Source organism: Oryctolagus cuniculus, chromosome 15 (genome assembly GCF_051225735.1).
Source record: "Oryctolagus cuniculus isolate XC-2025 breed Fujian yellow rabbit chromosome 15, ASM5122573v1, whole genome shotgun sequence".
In the NCBI taxonomy this organism is placed as follows: domain Eukaryota; kingdom Metazoa; phylum Chordata; class Mammalia; order Lagomorpha; family Leporidae; genus Oryctolagus; species Oryctolagus cuniculus.
Window position 1 is genome coordinate 82,098,562 of NC_142881.1, and position 20,422 is coordinate 82,118,983.

The 20,422-nt window shown below is 39.6% G+C and overlaps 1 long non-coding RNA gene across 1 annotated transcript in view; it reads left to right on the forward strand.

The window, feature by feature from the left end:
- The first annotated feature begins 4,987 nt into the window (after positions 1-4,987).
- LOC149122114 (uncharacterized) overlaps positions 4,988-20,422 on the forward strand; it is a 38,358-nt gene continuing 22,923 nt past the window's right edge. The window contains exon 1 of the long non-coding RNA XR_016221136.1: positions 4,988-5,408. This is a non-coding gene — a long non-coding RNA (uncharacterized LOC149122114). The remainder of the gene's footprint in view (positions 5,409-20,422) is intronic.

The window sequence follows — 20,422 nt, forward strand, 5'->3', positions numbered from 1 at the left end:
TCAGCTCCTCCTTGCTGGTCTCTGCCAGTAGCTCCCAGTAATCTTGGCCCTTGGCTCTCTCTCCATCTTGGAATGAGATTTGTTGCATACTAGGACCCAAGAAATGGGAGTGTAAGCGTATGCATGGTTAGGGGCTGCCAAGGTGTGCTGCTGAGACGCCGAGTCAAAAACGAGAGAGCAGGTGGTCACTGCTAGAAAGAGAAAGAAGCATAGTTGTTCCACATTTTTGCCCTTCCCAGAGTATTTTGTTTGCATTCTGGTTCCCAAAGAGGAAAGTTAATTCAGTCTGTAGGTAAAAGTGCACAGAGAGAGGGGTTGAGGCGGAGGGAGTGGATGAAGGGGATTATTCTTTGATGGCTGTGTATGGTAATTGCACCGCCCAGTGCAAACAGTCACTGGCTGAGTGACTTTTGGGTAATGCTAAATGAGTTACGATGATGGTTGCAATAATTTAATCAGTTTATTATTCGTATGTTCTGAAACCATATATTTTTCCTCCACCTTCTGCCCTTGCAGAGGCTCTCCCTATAGAGAATCTCCTTTGGGTCATTTTGAAAGCTATGGAGGGACCCCCTTTTTCCAGGCTCAGAAGAACCAGAAAATACAGTGACACTGGATGAGATGACCCTGTGGCACATGGTCCAGGATTGCACCGCTGTGAAAACTCAGTTACTCAAACTGAAACCTCTGCTGCATCAGGTGAGTGCAGAGCCAGCATTTTGAGTGCTGACATTTTGATTGCAAAGTGGATTGACTTGTCTTTGTTTAAAAAAAAATGGTCTTTCTATGAAAACAATGCTTGTAAATAGTACTTAATGCAAACTTGTTGGAGGAAAAAACATGGGAATTTATATGTGTTGGTCTCACTACACAGTACCTAGCATGTATGAGATGCATGATACTCAGGAAGCCAGTCTGCCTCTGTTGCCTTATTTTTATAGTGCCAATATTATCAGGTTGTTGAGGAAACTTAGAACTAGTAGTTGTAAATTGAGCAACGTAATACATGAGACATAGATGGCATTCAGTAATCAGTGAGTGCTATCATTTCAACTAGGTGGGAAACAAAGAGCAATTTCAATTTACATAATGATAATGTATAATTATTCTTTGAGGCCTTTAAGTTGAATTTTCCGCAGTCTTCTCCATCCCTCCCTCCCTCCCTCCCTCTCTCTCTCTCTTTCAAGAAAAATCTAGCTTGACAATGGCAATGTGACTTACCTGAAGTCACACAGTGAGCTCATAGTAGAACCTAGCTTCAGAGTGATGAGCACCTTTTTTATTGAAGTGTTTAATGCTTAAAGGTAAGGTCAGATGCATGGAAGAAAACCAAGTAATAAAGTATTAGTTTTAAATTGTGGCTACTCTTTTTGGTTGTATATCTGTATTTGTAATTTGTGTGCTAGCCACATTTAGCTTCAAATTATGATTATGACAGACAACCTGACTTCTCTCTGCTGGTCAGTTTTCTTTCTGAGTCACCTTCCTCAGGTTGTATGTTTTAGTTTCATGCAGGTGGCTGCCAAAACCAAATCTCATACTATCTCTATGGTAAAGTCTAGATGAAGTATAAAAAATGGGTTTTGCATTAATAACTATGGTAAGTGTAAGTATTTTGGCCAAGTCATATAAATTGGTTCGTATTACTTGGATATGGGTTTTCCACACCACTTCTCTCCATTCTTGTGGATATTGGACTACTTTTCTGGGCTAAGATGGGAACAAGAAGGTTGAGTCACCTTCTCAGATCTGGGATACTTGGACTCCTCTGATGAATGAAATATGGGGGGTGTACAAGGCTACAATTAATATAACTACAAACTTGGAGTCAGGATTTGGTCTCTAGTGTTTCTCTGCTGGTAGGTTTGGGGAAAAGGTTTTCTGATTAGGAGCCAGCATCAAAGGAATGGGGTAAGAAAGGGTGAGGAATAGTTAAAATGTGTTGAATATCTATTGTGCGCCACTCATTGTGCTAGCTATGTCAGTAGCATCTTTTGTATCTGGGTGTCATGGCCCTGAGTCATGAGAAGCATGATTAAATATCATCTATGAGATCAGAGCACCTGTCAAAATGAAAGAAATTGCATAATTGAGGAGGAAATGGGTAAATCGGGAACCAATGATTAATTATTAAATAAAAAATGAAAAAATGCTTTTTGAGGTACTTTACATGAAGTTGTAATTCTATTGATTTTTTTTTTCACTGTCATTATGAACTCCAAAAATTTAGGTAGTACACACTGACCCTAGTTTTGGTTTAAGCTGTGGGAAAAAGAAAGTGAAGGAAACTGGCTGGCGCCACAGCTCACTTGGCTAATCCTCCACTTGTGGCGCCGGCACCCTGGGTTCTAGTCCAGGTTGGGGTGCCAGTTCTGTCCCAGTTGCTCCTCTTCCAGTGCAGCTCTCTGCTATGGCCTAGGAAGGCAGTGGAGGATGGCCCAAGGGCTTGGGCCCTGCACCCACATGGGAGACCAGGAGGAAGCACCTGGCTCCTGGCTTCAGATCTGCGCAGCACCAGCCATGGCAGCCATTTGGGGGGTGAACCAATGGAAGTAAGACCTTTCTCTCTGTCTCTTTCTCACTAACTCTGCCTGTCAAAAGAAAGAAAGAAAGAGAAGGAAACTGTGGGATTGTTTCTAGAGAATCTTTAAAGTTTCCCAAATACTAACAGAAGTTAAAAGCTGAATGAAGAATGAATCCAATATTTCATTCATTCATTTTAATTGTTTTCCTTTTTAATTTTACTAAATTAAAAAAATTATGTGGCACATATACATAGTTTTTAAAAAAAATTATTATGCCATCTCAAGGGCTTACTGAAAGGTAGTCTCTCACTCACACACTAACACACCCACCCACACACACACACCCAGGCCTCAGTCAACTTTCTGTAATCTGAGTAGGTTACTGGTAGTAGGTTACTGTCCACCACACAGGGACTTCCTTTTGCTGTAATTGGAATTGGACCCATTATTTCCTGGGAAGCATATTTTGTTTCTTACTTATTTATTCCCTGAAGCATATCCTCAGTTTTCCTGAAGTGTATTTTTAACTTCCCAAGAGAAACTGGGTGGATGGTGTACTTTCTTAGTTATTGTATTATAGTAAATCTCTGTATTCTACTCTCATGTTACATATGATTAATAGTTTAGCTGGGGTAGAAGTGAAAAATCTTTCTTAGAAATTTGAAGGTATTGCTTTCCTAAGATTCTTTTTAGCCATTGGGAAGCCCACGACATTGTGTTCTAATTTACATTGTGTTTTGCCTGCTTTTCTCCATCTGGGATGTTTTTAATCTTTTATTTTTTGGCATTCTGCAGTTTTACAGTGATGTCCTGAGATTTGAGATTTGTTGGAGTTATTTGTTTTCCACTTGATGTTTGGTCAGTTAGTGAGCTTTTTGAAGAATCAAGTAGTGTGAAACTTTCTTAAGCTATTTCTGTTATTATTATTTTTTCCCTCATTTTTATATTCTTTCTAGAATTTTTGTAGTCAAAACTAGAACTTCTGAACTGAATCTTTCTTAAAAAGATTTATTTACTTGAAAGTCAAAGTTACACACAGAGAGAAGGAGAGGCAGAGGCAGAGAGAGAGAGAGAGAGAGAGAGAGAGAGAGAGAGAGGTTTTCCATCTGCTGGGTCACTCCTCAGATGGCTGTAACTTCAGGAGCTGTGCCTATCCAAAGCTGGGAACCAGGAGCCTCTTCTCAGTCTCCTACAAGGGTGCAGGGGCCCAAGGTCTCGGGCCATCTTCTACTGCTTTCCCAGGCCATAGCAGAGGGCTGGATTGGAAGAGTAGCAGCCGGGAGTCAAACTGGTGCCCAAATGGCATGCTGGCACTGCAAGTGGTAGCTTTACCCACTACGCCACAGAGCCTGCCCGTAAACTGAATCTCATAACCTGTTACATTTTCTTTCACATTTTTCTCTTTGGATTTGATTACAATTTCTTATACATTTCTTACACTTTATATTCCAGCTTTGTATTTTTTAAAATATTTATTTGAAAGCCACAGTGAGAGAGAGAGAGAGACATCCTGTATTCACTGGTTCACTCCCCAGAGAGAGGGAGAAAGGGGGTGAGGGAGTGACATCTTCTATTCACTGATTCACTCCCAAAATCCCCACAACAGCCACAACTGGGCCAGGCTGAAACTAGCAGCCAGGAATTCCTCCCAGGTCTCCCATATCAGTAGTAGGGATCTAAGTACTTTAACCATCATTTGGTACCTCCCAGATTATGCATTCACAGGAAGCTGGACTAGAAGCAGAGAAGCCAGTACACAAAACAGGTACACTGGTATGCAATGTGGGCACTCCAAGTGGTGGCTTAACCTGGTGGACCACAGTGCCTGCCTCCCAGCTTCATTTTTAATTATTTAACTATTTATTTTTAAATTATATTTATTGTGGGGAGCAACCCAGACTAGACTAAGTTACTGGAATTAAGACTTATTCTATGCATCTGCTCTCCCACAATATGGCGCTGAGAAGGGAGATACAGCTTCTACACAGCTGCCTCCAGTTCAACCAATAAACTGTAGGACCTGCTCCTGATTGGAGGAGAGCAGCGTACTCGGCATGTGGGTAGCAGAGTTGGGATTGGTAGAAGAGGACTATAAAGGAGGAGAGAGACAACATGCACCAGGAACATCTAAGGGGAACATCTATCTGAAGGAACACCTGTGCAGCCCCCGAGAGAGCTGGCCGGCGGTGTGCCGCTCCCCTGCGGAAGTGGGGAAAGTGGCTAGGGGGAACTGCCCTTCCACGGAGGTGGAAGGGTCGGTAGCCAACCCGGGAAGAACCAGCAGCAAACCCGGGGAGGGCTGAGCAGACAAAAGAACAGCGCAGGGTCCTGTGTCGTTCCTCCATGAAGACGGGGAGCGACATAATGGTGCTGTGACTCGGATAGGAAGCCCAGGCAGGGTCTAGTGTCGCTCCTCCATGAAGACGGGGAGCGACAATTTATCATTTTCTTTGGCAATATTAGATTAAGTATTCAAGAACTCTTCATTGGGGCAGGTGTTGCAGTGCAGTGAATTAAGCCACTGCTTGGTGTCGCTCCCCCTCTTCGTGGAGGAACGACACAAGACTCTGCATTGTTCTTTTGTCTGCTCAGCCCTCCCCGGGTTTGCTGCTGGTTCTTCCCGGGTTGGCTGCCATCCCTTCCACCTCCGTGGAAGGGCGGTTCCCCCTGCCACTTTCCCCACTTCCGCGGGGGAGGGCACACCGCCGGCCAGCTCTCTCGGGGGCTGCTCAGATGTTCCTCAGGTGTTCCTGGTGCATGTAGTCTCTCTCCTCCTTTATAGTCCTCTTCCACCAACCCCAACTCTGCTACCCACACGCCGAGTACGCTGCTCTCCTCCAATCAGGAGCAAGATCAGCTCCTGCAGCTCCGTCAATCAAATTGGTGAGAGGCAGCTGTGTAGAAACTGTTTACTCCCTTCTCAGCACCATATTGTGGGAGAGCAGATGCATAGAATAAGTCTTAATTCGAGTAACTTAGTCTAGTCCGAGTTTCTCCCCACAGCTTGGGAAACCCACATCCCATACCAGAGTACCTGTTTTGAGTACTGGCTACTCTGCTTCTAGTCCAGCTCCCTGCTAATGTGTGTAGGAAACAGCAGATAATGATCCAAGGATTTAAGTTCCTGCCTCTCACATGGGAGACCCAGATGGAGTTCCTGGATTCTGGCTTCAGTCTCTGTTGTGAGCATTTGGGGAGTGAACCAGTGGATGGAAGATCCATCTCTCTCACTCTACCTTTCTTCTTTCTTCCTCCCTTTCTTTCTTTCATTTATTTTTAAAAATTTATTTGAAAGAAGGAGAGAGAGAGGGAGAGATAGCGATTCTCCATCTACTGTTTCACTCCCCAAATGGCCACAATGGTCAGGCTGAAGCAGGAGCTAGGAGCCTCTTCCAGGTCTCTCATGTGGGTGCAGGGCCTAAAGACTTGGTCCGTCCTCCATTGCTTTCCCAAGCGCATCAATAAGTAGCTTAATTGGAAGTGGGGCATCTGGGACAGGAACCAGTGGTTATATGGGATGCAGGCTCTGCAGGCCGGTGCTGTAACCCATTGCACCACAGTGCCAGCCCCATCTCTCTTCTTTTCCAATAAATAAATCTTAAAGTGAACTCTTCATTATGTACCATTCCTAATTAATATTCAAGTATTACTTTTTAAGAATCTTTTTATTTATTTATTTGAAAGATAGAGCGACACAGAGAGAGGGAGAAACCTTCCATCTGCTGATTTACTCCCTCAAATGCCTACAACAACTAAGGCTGAGCCAGGCAGGAGCTGGGAGCTCTATCTGGGTCTCCCATGTGGGTGGCAGGAGCCCAAGTACTTGAGCCATCATTTACTGCTTCCCAGGCACATTAACAGGAGGTTGGATCAGAATCAAGGTGAGACTTAATCCCAGGCGTTCTGGTATGGGATATGAGCACCCCAAGTTGTGATTTAAGCTACTCAATGCCCAACACTATCTTTCTTATTAAAGAATCATTTAGTTTTTTGTTCTTTGGTTTATCTTTATTTTGGAATCTCTTCAAATGTGTAATGATTCTTTGTTGTCATTGTTAAATAAATATTGTAAGTGGTGAAAAGATGATGGGGGTAGGTGAGATAACCATCTTGAAATGTGAGTGAGTATAAGGAAGGGGTATGGGTGAAGACTAGTGGTTAAGATGCTGTTTAGGACATCAGTATTCCACTGGGAGTGTCTAGTTTGTCTCCTGGCTCCAGATCCTGAATCCTGCTCATGCAGCCTCTGGAAGTTACTAGTTATGGCTCAGGTAGTTAGATTTCTGCCACCTGTGTGCAAGACCTGGATTGAGTTCTTGGCTTCATGCTTTGGTCTCTCATCTGTTGGTAGACATTTCTGTCTCTCCCTCTCACCCTTGCTCTGTCCTCCTTGCCTCCCAAATAAATAATTTTTTTAAAATGTTAAGAAATGTAAAGGACTAGATAGATCGTGAGATTCTGAATTAAATATTGGCTTGGACAGGTCAGCTATAAAGGACATTTTGGGTCAGAAGGGGAATTTTTAATTAGATGAAATTTGCTGAAATGGAAAATTGGAAATTGTCAAGTGAAGATAACAGGTTATAAGACAGTATGTGCCTTATGATCACATATCTATACATATCTATCTCAGAAAGATATGCTATGTCCTATGTGTGATGTATGGGTGATGATATCTTTTTGTTTGTTTTAAAATTAATCTACATTCTATAATTTCTAACTTTTTACAGTACACATTTACTGTTGCTGAAAATAAAAGATTATTTGTGGCATATATCCTATTCAAAGACCACTTAATCATTGGCTATGTTACTGTGGAAGGTGCTAGAGAAGAGGTAGGAGTGATAGATAGGCTTAGGACAAATTGAAAAGGGCCTTGTGCCACAGCAGGGGCTTGGACATTATTCTGTTGACAGCCCTAAGCTGGATGGTGCCTTGGCCACATTGGTATTTTGAAAATACTGCTTGAAGGAATTTCTTTGGAAAATGAATAGCAGAAAGAATGACTTAATCTTATAATTTCGGGGATATTGCAGATATCCATGTTTTAGGCTAAATTGTTAAGTCCAGTTGCTTTCGAAAGTAGTTGAATTTTAGTATTCATTTACGTGCATTATGTGTTTCACAGAGTTGTATATATTAATTTTTTATAGAGGTTAGGTATTACATTTGGGACATTTTTCTAGGTTCATCTCCAATCTTTGAAAAACAGCTGGTATTATCTTCATGTCATAGTTGAAGAAGATGAGTCTCAGGAAGCAAATTGGTGATAAAGCCAGAATTTTTTTTTTCATCCCCATGGGTATGACTCAGACCTGTTGTATACAGTCGTGTTCTAGAAGATGTAGGGAGAGCAGGGCTAGGAGGGTGTAAGAGTAGCTTCCAAACTCTTAACCACCACTTGATCCTTTCACCAAATCCAGTCTACAGATCTTTATTAGGTAGTCTGGTATTTAGGAAGTCACTTGAGCAAAGTACTCCCTGCACAAAAAATTTTAAAAATGACAAATTTTTATTTTGCCTTTGTTACACTTTTACAGTGTGGTACTTTTGGATACTAAATTCCACATATCACATCACTGCTGTGAGATAGGAAGGACAGCTGAGATCCTTTTTATTGCTGGGCAACATTCCATTCTACATCTGAGTACCTTTATCCGTTCACCTGTTGATAAACTTTCAAGTTTTTTTAATTGAGATAATTGTGATTATGTTGAATCTCCATATATTAATGATGAAAGTTGATAATGAATAGGTGCAATTTCAAAAATCAAAATAGACCCAGTTTACTCTCTGGTAATCCCAATTTAGTGGTCAGAAAACTAAGACTGATATAATTTTTTCTCAGGGTCACCCAGTTACATGTCAAGGCAGAGTACATTTTACAACCAGAGCTTTTGAATTAATTTATCTTAGTATCTTTGCATATTGTTCAATTTAGAGAATTGCAGTAAAAATTTTAATCCTGATCTGAACAATGTGGGAACATAATGAACAAACCAGGTGTTAGTGGTATCTTATCTCCTTATTTTAATTTCCTTCCCCGTTTCACAAACTTTTTATTGAAGCATAATGTACATATAGAAAGGAGTATAAATCTTTTTTTAATACAGAAAAGTAATTTGTTAAAGGATTGAGAGGTCACTGCGTTGTACTGCAGGGGTTAAGCAGAGGCTTCGGACACCTGCATTCCATCTTGGAGTGTTTGGGCTTGAGTCCTACTCCCCTTCTGATTCAGCTTCCTTTTTTTAAAAAAAAAATTATTAATACAAAGAGAACAGATTTCATATATTTCATAGGTACAATTCTAAGAAGATAACTATACTTCCCTCCCTTCCTCTTTTCCCTCCCTTAATGCCCCTCCTTCCTTTTTTCCTTTAATTTTTGCAAATACGTAATTTCAGTACACTCTATAATCATAGGCTTAAGCACCAATAACCATAATATGCAACAACTAAAAAGTAGAAAGACCACAGTTCCACAGGGGTGTAAAAAAGACTAAAGACAACTGTAAAGTCACAAAGTGTTTATTTCACTCATACTTTTTTGTGTGTATTCTGTTTGAATTACCACATGTCAGAGGAGACAGGGTATTTGTCTTTTGGGGACTGGCTTATTTCACTAAGCATCATGATTTCCAGTTACAAGGGATGTAATTCTGAAATGTGTCTGTCAATAAATTTTCACAAAGTGAAAATACCTGTGTGGACAGCACCCAGCAAGAAACAGAGCAGAAGCCCCCTGGTTGCTAATGCTGACCACCCGACTTTGGAAACCATAGATGAATTTGCTTGTATTTGAATTTGAACTGAACTGAATTCATATGGTGTATTTACTCAGATGTAACTTCTTTTACTTGGCATGTATTTATGCCATCCATTTTTCACATTCATTCTCAAGCTTTGGAGTATCCATTCCATTGTGTGAATATACCAAAATTTATCTCATCTGTTCTACAGTCAATTGGCATTCGGACTTGAGTTTCCATTTTTTGGTACTGCTATCCCATTCATAATACTCTAGCATATGTCTTTTGGTGAACCTGTGTATGAGTTTTTGCTGTAATGTATTATCTGAATGGGATTGCTGGTTAGTCATTGGTATACAAATAGTGAGCTTTAGTAGATATTATAGACAGTTTTCCAAAGTGATTCTGCCCATCCATTTTTCTCCATCTCTGTTCAAAATTTTCCATGTTTGCTTTTATCCTGTTACCACATCCAGTATCTTTTGACTTTGGAGTAGGAAATGAAGACTGTAAAGTAGAGTAAGGGAAGAACATTCTGACAACTCCTTCTGTCATTTTATTTATTTTGCAAAATATTTGATCCCTGTAATTTGTGCATGCCTTGTCTACTTCAGGATATTTGGTTTGGAGAAAAAAAGGACTATATTATATATATATATATATATATATATATATGTTAGTGTTTTTTGAACTGTCAAATGTGTTATATAAATATTTTGTTTCATCAGTCCCTCTCATCTTCAATGGTCAGACTAAACCAATAATTTTTCCCCTCCCTGATTGTCCGGTTCTCCCCCTGTGTGTGCATGCATGCATATTGATGGTGATGGGTGGATGGGATATAGAAAGTGGCAGCATCCTGGGTAGGAACCCTGCAAGTTTAGGAGTTGCTGAATGATTGCCATGTGGTGACAGAAAGCCACAGAAAATCCAGTGCACTCGTGCTCCTGTATCCCCACAGTCTTCTCGTCACTACAGGGAAAGAAGAGTTTATGCAATGTACATAAGGAGTGTCTTTGGAACACAAAATCTGACTTAATGAGTAGTGTGAATCGACTTTGTGCTTGCCAGCCAGGTTAAGAAATGAGACATTAATAACTCCCTGTGTGTTCCTCCTTATTGCAGTGCCTCCTTTTACCGAAACCTAGAGTTCTCCTTTGCTTTTTCTCTGAGTTTTGCCATCTTTAATTGTACCACTATGAATATTAGTTTTGCCTCTCTTTGAACTTCATTTAAGTGAAGTTATATAGTACTTTTGTGCAGCCTCTTTAATTCCCCATTTTCTTTACAGTTCATCATGTAAATATGTAGCTCTCCCTCATCATTCTTCATTTCTGTTGGTGTTCTCTCCTATAAACAAACATGGCATTTGTCCATTATACTTTTGATGTCCATTTTTCTGTTGTTTCCAGTTTGCTCTGATAAATACAGTTGCTATGGACATTGGCATAGTATACATATACAAAAGTTCCTCTGTGGTGTCTAATTAGGAGTGGGATTTCTGAGTCATGAGGCATGGAAATATTCTACTTTAGAAAGACCAAATTCTTTTATTTGCCTTGAGTAGTAGATGTTGTTGCCTACTCTTCCACATCTGTGCAGACTTACTATTACTCAACTTCTTCATTTTTGTCATGTGAATAGAAAATAGGAATATTTAATTGTGGTTTTAATTTGCATTTCTCTAAATACCAATAAAGCTGAAGCTCTTTGTATGTTTGTGGAATGTTTGTTACCTTGTCATGTCTTTGTGTGTAAGAGATTTAGAGGTTTTTGCATATTCTAAATGTAAGTGCTTTGTTGGATACATATGTTATAAGTGTCTTCCTGGATTCTGTAGCCTGCTTTTTCATTCTGGTGTGCTTTTGAAGACTAGAGGTTCTTAAGTCTAATGCAGTTGAACTTATCAGACTTTTTCTTTTTCAGTTTGTGCTTTTAGAAATACTTGTTTTGAGAAATTCTTTCTTTCCCTGTGGTCATAAAAATATTCTCTAGTCTTTTCTAAGAATTATTTTGTCTTTCTGAGTTTTGACAGTTCAGTCTCAAGAAACCTTAGAACTGATTTTGGCATACCTAAGTTGTGAGGTAAAGATCTGCTTCCATTTGTTTTCATCTGATAATCAGTGGGTTTGGAGTTGAAAGTATTGAGTCCCTTCCTTGCCCTCTAATACTCACTGCCTGCTCTTTAAAAAATCAGGTATTCATCATATAGAACACTGTCTTGGTGCCAAAGTATACAGTCTAAGTGCTGTTTACCTTTACATCATCATAATGTCCTATCTTAGTCTTCCTCAGCAGTGTCCTGACTATTCTTAGTCCTTTGCTTTTCCCTAAAATGCTGGAATTACTTTCTTGAGTCCTGTGACAAACACTTTTGGGATTTTGATGGGCATAGCATTAAACCAAGAGATCAATGTCAGGGAGAATTGTCATCTTATAGTACTTGGAATTTGTATCCAAGAATGTGGTATGTAAGTATTGGTGTTGTTTTTAAATAAGTTTTTCAGTGAGATTTTATACTTTTTTCCATAAAAGACTGGTATTGTTTTGTTATATTTATATCTGATACTTGAAGATTTTGTTGTTGTTACAAGTGCTACCATTTTCTAGTGGACTGTTTTGATGTACAGACATGAAATAGACTTGTGTATTCTATTTGAATCCAGCAGCTTTGATAAAATTATTACTCTAATAATTTATCCATAGATTTTGGGGGAAATTTTTATGTAAATAAGCATACCATCTGCAGTAATGATAGTTATGTTTTTCCTTTCCATTGATTGTATTTTTCTTGGCCTCATGCACTGGCTGAGAATTTGAGTGAAATATTGAATTATTCCTGTCTTGCTCTTGAAGTTGACAGGAATGCTTTCAATATTTGATTGATAAATTTGATACTTCTCTTTTTGTGAATACATTTTGTGAAGGGAAGAAAATTTGTTTTACTTATCTTTCTATTACATTTTTGGAGACATTCTCATTCTTACAATGACATTCCAAGCACAGTTTCAATAATGTTTTTCTTGAGTATATTGAAGTGAGTCGCCTGCACCACTTTGAAACACTTAAGTGTGCGTTTCCTACCAGTAAGGATATTCTGTGGTAGAACCACAGGGAAGTCATCAAAATCAGAAAATCCACACTGATATATCACTAGCATATAACCCCCAGGGACTGTTAACGAACGGTCTTGCCGTTTGTTCCGGTAGCATCCTTTTTTGCAAAAATCCCCATTTTAGAATCATATAGTGCACTTAGGTATCATGTCTCTAGCTTGCCTCAGTCTGCAGCTGACCTTTTAGTTTTCCCTTGGCTTTGGTGACCTTGACAGACACTGTGTAATATTATAGAGCTGCTATTCTGCAGACTGCTCCTCCATTTGGGTTTGTCTGTTGTAGCAACAAGATTGGATTCAGGTTCTGCATTGTTGACAGAAAAGGCACAGCATCCATGCTGCTCCGTTCTCAGTTCATCCCATCAAGAGGCACATGTCCAAAAGTGCTGGTAACTTTGAAGGTGCTGACTGCTAGCCCTCTCGACTGTAAAATTACTCTTTGCCCCTTCATAATTAGAGGATACACCAGCTAAGTGAAGAGAGAACATAGTTAGATCAACTGAGGCTCCTGCATGCGCTGAGTTGCCAGCTAATGGTGGGTAAACAGTTCAGCCTGTGCCTGCACCGGTTTCTACTATTGATGAAGCAAGCAGAAGAAAAGACGGTGGGAGGAGTCAAAAGCTTATATTGTTTACACAGGGAAAAGCTATATCAGGGGCCCCAATTATTAATGGGACTAGTCAGTTTCCAAAACCTCCAATCATGATAGGTATTACTATGAAGAAAATTATTACAAAGGTATGTGCGGTGATGATTACATTATGAATTTGGTCATCTCCAAGTAAGGTTCCTGGTTGGCCTAATTCTGCTCAAATCAATAGACTGAGGGCTGTCCCTACTATTCTAGTTCAGGCCCCGATTAAAAGGTATAGAGTTCTGATGTCTTTATGATTGGTAGAGAATAATCAACGGTTAATGAACATAAGTAGGGATAAAGTGGCTGAGTGAGCATTAGACTGTAGATCTAAAGACAGAGGTTGAGCCCTTTTTACAAAGCCCTGAGGTGAAATTTTCATGTTGAATTGCAAATTCAAAGAAGCAGCTTCAATTCTGCCTGGGCTTCTCCCGCCATTTTTTTACTTAGGGCGGGAGAAGTAGATTGAAGACAGTTGATTAGAGTATTTAGCTGTTAACTAAAATTTCATGGGGCTGGATCCCACCATTCTAGGGGGACTTGGTTTAATTAAGGCACCTGATTTGCGTTCAGAAGATGTGAAGTTGATTTGCAGTCCTTAAGCAGGAGTTAAGTATAACTTACTTCCTTAGAGCTTTGAAGGCTCTTGGTCTGTGTAACCCAAACTCCTCCTGGGCTTAGTTTAACACTGAAAATAGTGGTGTTAGGGGAAGGAGTATTGACAATAGAATAATTAGTGGAGCTATGAATAGTATGCATTTCATTGACTCAAATTGTCATTTTATTTTTAGGTTGTTGGGAACATTGTTAGTGAGGAAGAGTAGATGAGGCGCAAATAGAAGTGTAAGTTTAGAAGAGCCAATATAGCTATTATGGTTGGTATGATGATATTGCCATTTTTTGTTAATTCTTGAATGATAATTCATTTAGGAATAAAACCTCTTAGTGGAGGTAAGCCTCCTAGTGATATTAAGGTAACTAGGATGGCTGAGACTATTAGTGGGGTCTTATTTCATATTTGTGATAGTGAAAGGGTTGTTGTGTTTGTGTGATAAATAAATATTGTGAATATGGGAATTGTTAGCAGGATATAGATAATTAGGTTTAGGACTATAGTATTTGGGTTAAATGTGATGATAGCTGCTATTCATCCTATGTGGGTAATTGAGGAGTACGATAAGATTTTGCGTAGTTGGGTTTGGTTTAGTCCACCTCAACCGCCAACTATAATTGATAGAATGGCTACTGATATTATTATAGTTGGATTAATTGATGGGGAGATTTGGTATAGGGGTGCCAGTTTTTGTCATGTTTGAAGAATGAGGCCTGATTTTAGGGGAACTCCTTGGGTGACCTCTGGTACTCAGAAGTGGAAGGGGGCTATTCCTAGTTTAATGATTAGTGCCAGTGTAATTAGGACTGGAGTAAGTTGATTCTGTGGATTAATTAGGGTTCATTGTCCGGAGTCAAGGATATTAAGTGTAATAGCTATTATTAAGATTATTGATGCCGTGGCTTGTGTTAAGAAATACTTAGTTGTGGCTTCTGTTGATCGTGGGGTGGCTTTGTTGATTAGAATAGGGATAATTGCTAGTATGTTTATTTCTAATCCGATTCATATAGTTAGTCAGTGGGAGCTAAATACTGTGATTATCGTGCCTAGGAATAGGGTGAATAAAATGATAGTTAGGATGAGGGGGTTAATTAGTACAGGAAGGATATAAACCAACATTTTTGGGGTAAGGGCCCAATAGCTTATTTAGCTGACCTTACTATAGAATTTGGTGTATCAGGTAGCATGAAGAATTTTGAGTTCTTAGGTGTACGTTCAAGGCCTATAGTTCTAGAAATAAGAGGGCTTAAACCTCTATTATTTACTCTATCAAAGTAACTCTTTTGTCAGACATATTTCTGTATGTGAGGGGGAATGCTTGAAAGTATGATGGGCATGGAGATGTGTCATATACATAGAGCTAGTGTGAGAGGTAGGAAGCTTTTTCATAGGAGGTATATGAGTCTGTTGTAATGAAATCGAGGGTAGGATGCTCGAATTCCTAAGAATGATATTGTTAGTAGGAGGGGTTTTACAGCAAAGTTAACTGAACACTTCTGGGTTAGTGTGGCTGTGAAATGAGCCTAAAAATAGGATGGTTGTGAGAGCATTTATTATGATAATATTAGTATATTCTGCTAGAAAGAATAGAGCGAATGGGCCACCTGCATATTCTACCTTGAATCCTGAGACAAGTTGGGATTCACCTTCACTTAAATCAAAGGGGGCTCAGTTTGTTTCTGCTAGAGTTGAAATAAATCATATTATGGCAAGGGGTCATGCTGGGAGAAGAATTCACATGTACTCCTGTGTTGTAATAAGGGATGAAAGTGTGAATGAGCCATTTATTAGAAGAATACACAGGAGAATAATCGCTAACATTACTTCCTAAGAGATAGCTTGTGCTACTGCCTGGAGGGCTCCAAATAATGCATATTTTGAGTTGGATGCTCATCATGATCAGAGGACTGGGTAAACTGCTAGGCTAGAGGTTTCTAGGATAAATAGTACTCCTATGTTTAGGTTGATTAAGGGATATGGTATGGAGATGGGTAGTCACATTGAGAGAGCTAGGGACAGTGCTAAGGTTGGGGTAATAATGAAGAGGAGAGATGAAGATGTAAGGGGTCCTAGGAGTTCTTTGAGAAATAGTTTAATGGCATCTGGAATTGGTTGAAGAAGGCCGTATGGACCTACAATGTTTGGGCCTTTACGTAGTTGTATGTACCCTAAGATTTTTCGTTCGACTAAGGTGAGGAATGCTATGGCTAAAAGTACAGGTAGGATTAAAAGGAGTGTATTAATTAGGAACATATTGTTAAGGAGAGGAGTTGAACCTCTGGTTATAAAGTTTTAAGTTTTACGCAATTACCGGGCTCTGCCACCTTAACTAGCTCTGGTCTAGGGCTCTATGTTGGGTAAGTGTACTAGATTAAGATTATTTCATCTTTTGGACTTAGAGCTCTGTGGTGCAGTAGGCTCTATTTCTCTTGTCCTTTCGTACTGGGAGAAATACTTAATAGATAGAAACCGACCTGGATTTCTCCGGTCTGAACTCAGATCACGTAGGACTTTAATCGTTGAACAAACGAACCTTTAATAGCGGCTACACCATTGGGATGTCCTGATCCGGCATCTAGGTCGTAAACCCTATTGTCGATAGGGACTCTAAAATAGGATTGCGCTGTTATCCCTAGGGTAACTTGTTCCGTTGATCAAATTATTTGGGTCAATTTATGATTATAATTGCTTTGACTTGTTGGGTCTAGGCTAAAATCATTCGGAGGTTGATTTATACTCCGAGGTCACCCCAACCAAAATTTTTAACCCAGGGATTTCCTTGGTTAGGCTCTTGTAGAGTAGAATAAAGGAAGTGTTGGGTTAAATAATTAAAGCTCCATAGGGTCTTCTCGTCTTATTATTTTATCCCCGCCTCTTCACGGGGAGGTCAATTTCACTGATTGGAAGAAAGAGACAGTTTAACCCTCGTGTTGCCATTCATGCTAGTCCCCAATTAAGGAACAAGTGATTATGCTACCTTTGCACGGTCAGGATACCGCGGCCGTTGAACGTACGTCACTGGGCAGGCAGTGCCTCTAATACTAGTAATGCTAGAGGTGATGTTTTTGGTAAACAGGCAGGGTTAGGGTTTGCTGAGTTCCTTTTTCTTCTTTTAATCTTTCCTATATAGCACTCCTGTGTTGGGTTAACAGTGAAAGTTAATAGAGCATCAATTTGTGAGTTTTTCTCTTATAATTTTTAACTATCAGTGGGCATCCGATCTGATATAAGCTTGTGCAAGGAGAATAGTATTCTTGTTACTTATATTAGCATTATTTCTTCTATAGATTTATAGATTAGTCCAGTTAGGGTTTATAAGAGTTCGTTTTAAAATATTCTTATTAAGTTGTTTTTGAGTTGTTGAGCTTTAACGCTTTCTTAATTGATGGCTGCTTTTAAGCCAACTATGGATTGAAAAATAACTTACTCTTTATAAAAGGCTGTATCCTATATCTAAAGAGCTGTCCCTCTTTAGAGTAACATTTAAATTTTCATTAGGGTTTTATGTCCTTTAGGAAAATTTAAAGTTGAACTAAAATTCTATTCTGGACAACCAGCTATCACCAGGCTCGGTTGGCTTTTCACCTCTATTTACAAGTCTTCCCACCATTTTGCCACATGGACGGGTTCATTCTTATAACTGCCCATAGATAGCTCATCTGGCTTCAGGGTTTTTAACTAAAATTCTTTTTGCTAAGGATTTTCTAGCTAATTCATTATGCAAAAGGTAAGAGAAGTAATCTCTGCTTTTTTGTGCTATTAACTAATCTTTCATCTTTCCCTTACGGTACTTTCTCTATAGCGCCTGGATATAAATTTCTATCTCCTATACTTTAAATGTAAGGTAAATGGTTTGTTTAATGGATTATTTTAGTTTTGTGTAAGTTATATAGGGCTAGTGTTGGCTCAGAGTGGTCAGTAAATGAAATCTCTTGGGTGTAAGCCAAGTGCTTTAAGTTAAGCTACGCTCTGAAATGTCCAAGCACACTTTCCAGTATGCTTACCTTGTTACGACTTATCTCCTCTTACACCTATTTATTTTGTAATTATGGATAATAAATGTTTAGTATTTGAGGAGAGCGATGGGCAGTGTGTGCGTGCTTCATGGCCTTGTTCAATTAAGCACTCTATTCTTAATTTACTACTAAATCCTCCTTTGGTTGAAAATGTAGCCCATTGCTCTCCACTCTATGGGCTACACCTTGACCTAACGTTTTTACGGTGGTAATTGAGCTTACTTTTGCTCCTTTTTAGGGTTCGCTGAAGATGGCGGTATATAGGCTGAGTTGGCAAAGAGTGGTAGGGTTTATCGGGGTTTATCGATTACGGAACAGGCTCCTCTAGGTGGGTATAAAGCACCGCCAAGTCCTTTGAGTTTTAAGCTTTGGCTTGTAGTTCTCTGGCGAATAATTTTGTTATGAAATTATCAAAGTTTAGGGCTAAGCATAGTGGGGTATCTAATCCCAGTTTGGGCCTTAGCTATCGTGAGTTCGAAGAGTATAAAATCACTTTCGTTGTTTATTTTTGTTTGCAACTATTACTTTCTACAGCTTAGTTGTTATTTGATTTTATTTTGTTGTTTATTCTAATCACGCTTTACGCCGGATATTTATTAATTTGGGTTAATCGTATGACCGCGGTGGCTGGCACGAGATTTACCAACCCTAAAGTAGCATAACTTAGTCAAACTTACGTTCATTGCTAAATATTTATCACTGCTGTATCCCTTGGGGGTGTGGTTAAGCAAGGCACTGTGAGCTACTGCTTGGTGTGCCTAATGCCTGCTCCTCTTGATCTGGGTTGATACTAAGGGCATTCTCACTGGTATGAGGAGTCTTGCATGTGTAAATTTGCCACAAAACAATAAAAAGGCCAGGACCAAACCTTTATGTTTATGGAGCCGGGAAGGCTCATCTAAGCATTTTCAGTGCTTTGCTTTGTTGTTAAGCTACATTAACTTTTCACTTAGGCCTGGGTTAGAGGTATTTTTAGTTGAGACTCTAATTTTAGTCTTGACGGGCCTAGCCCATCAAAAGGGAAATAAAATGTAGAGTGCTATGTCAGTATTGTAAAGGTGCGTTTTAAATTGAAAAAAAAAATTGAAATATCTAGTTCATTAAGCCTAAAAATTTTGTTAAAAATTTAATTGCTTTAATCGAGACTTTGGCTAGAGGTATTTTTAGTTGAGACTCTCAGTAATTTGCAGGGTTAAATAATTTAAGTGTTATGCGATGACTCTTGTTCTTTGGGTTTGGCAGGAATCGAAGTATGTATAACTGTATTATTGTTTTAGGGCAATGAATTTACTTAATGGTAAGGGGAGCATTGCAGGTATATTCAATTATGTAAGAACAACTCATGTATACGTGTACGTGCGTGTACGTGCGTAAGCGTACATGTACGTGTGTACACATGGGTGTGGTGAAATTTTCTTATGTCCATCAAGCATGGAAGGATAGACCCGGCTCATAATTATGAGGATGGAGGGTCTTCATTAGGTGCTCGTCTACAATAAGTGTCCCGGGTCAGGGCCCACCGCGGCCATGTTGAGTCCAAGCATAACCCAAAAAATTAAAAATACCAAATGCATGACATCACAGTTATGTGTGAGCATGGGCTGATTAGTCATTACTCCATCGAGATTATCTTATTTAAGAGGAGCGTGTGGGCAATTTTAGGTTTAATGGCCCTAAAGTTAGAACCAGATGCCAGTTATAGTTTCATATTAGAAACCCCCAAGTTTTATGGGCCCGGAGCGAGAAGAGGGATCCTTGGTGGGCGGGTTGTTGGTTTCACGGAGGATGGTAGATCATGGGATTCCTAAGGGAAGGGGATAGTCATATGGATGAGAAATGATTTGACTAAGATGGTCTATGTCCAGTAATGGAATGGATGTGCTATGTTGATAATTCAATTGAAGTTGTTATGGATATTCGTGTTGAGAGTAATTGTATGTGCAGGTTGGAATGAATGTGGTATGTTCTGTTAAGCAGTATGTACAAGCTTATATGCATAGGGCAAGTAGGTTAATGTACGATGAAACATAGGATGTCCTATGTACTTTATGAACTTATGGTACTAATACATGCTAATGCGGAGGAGCACTAATGCACGAAATACATAGGAAGTAAGAAAGTTTTATTGATACTGACAAGGCACTTGAATTTTGTTCAAGTACTAGACAGAGGGTAGTTTAAGTAGAATATCAGCTTTGGGTGCTGATGGTGGGGCAGGAGCCTCTTCTCTGATGTCTCAGGGAGAACTATCTCCATTCCTGGCTTACAAGGCCAGAGTAATATTTATACTACTGGGACCTTCATTTGAGGATTTTGTTTTCGATTAGGCTTGCGAGGGGTATGAGGATAAGAATAGCGGAGAAGTAAAGAATGGATGCTACTTGGCTGATAGTAATAAATGGGTGTTCTACTTGTTGTCCTCCAATTCATGTAAGTGTGAGGAGGTCTGCGATGAGAACTCAGAACAGGATCTGGCTGATGGGTCGAAATATTATGCTGTGTTGTTTAGAAATGTGGAGTAGAAGAATAATAGCTAGGACTAGGATTGAAATGACTAGTGCTAGCACTCCTCTCAGTTTGTTTGGCATAGAGCGTAGGATGGCATAGGCAAATAAGAAATACCACTCAGGCTTAATGTGAGGAGGAGTGTTAAGGGGATTAGCAGGAGTATAGTTATCTGGATCTCCAAGTAAGTCAGGGGAGAATAGGGCTAGAAGAAGGAGAAGTAAAATTAGTATGAGAAATCCTTGGGCATCTTTAATTGTGTAATA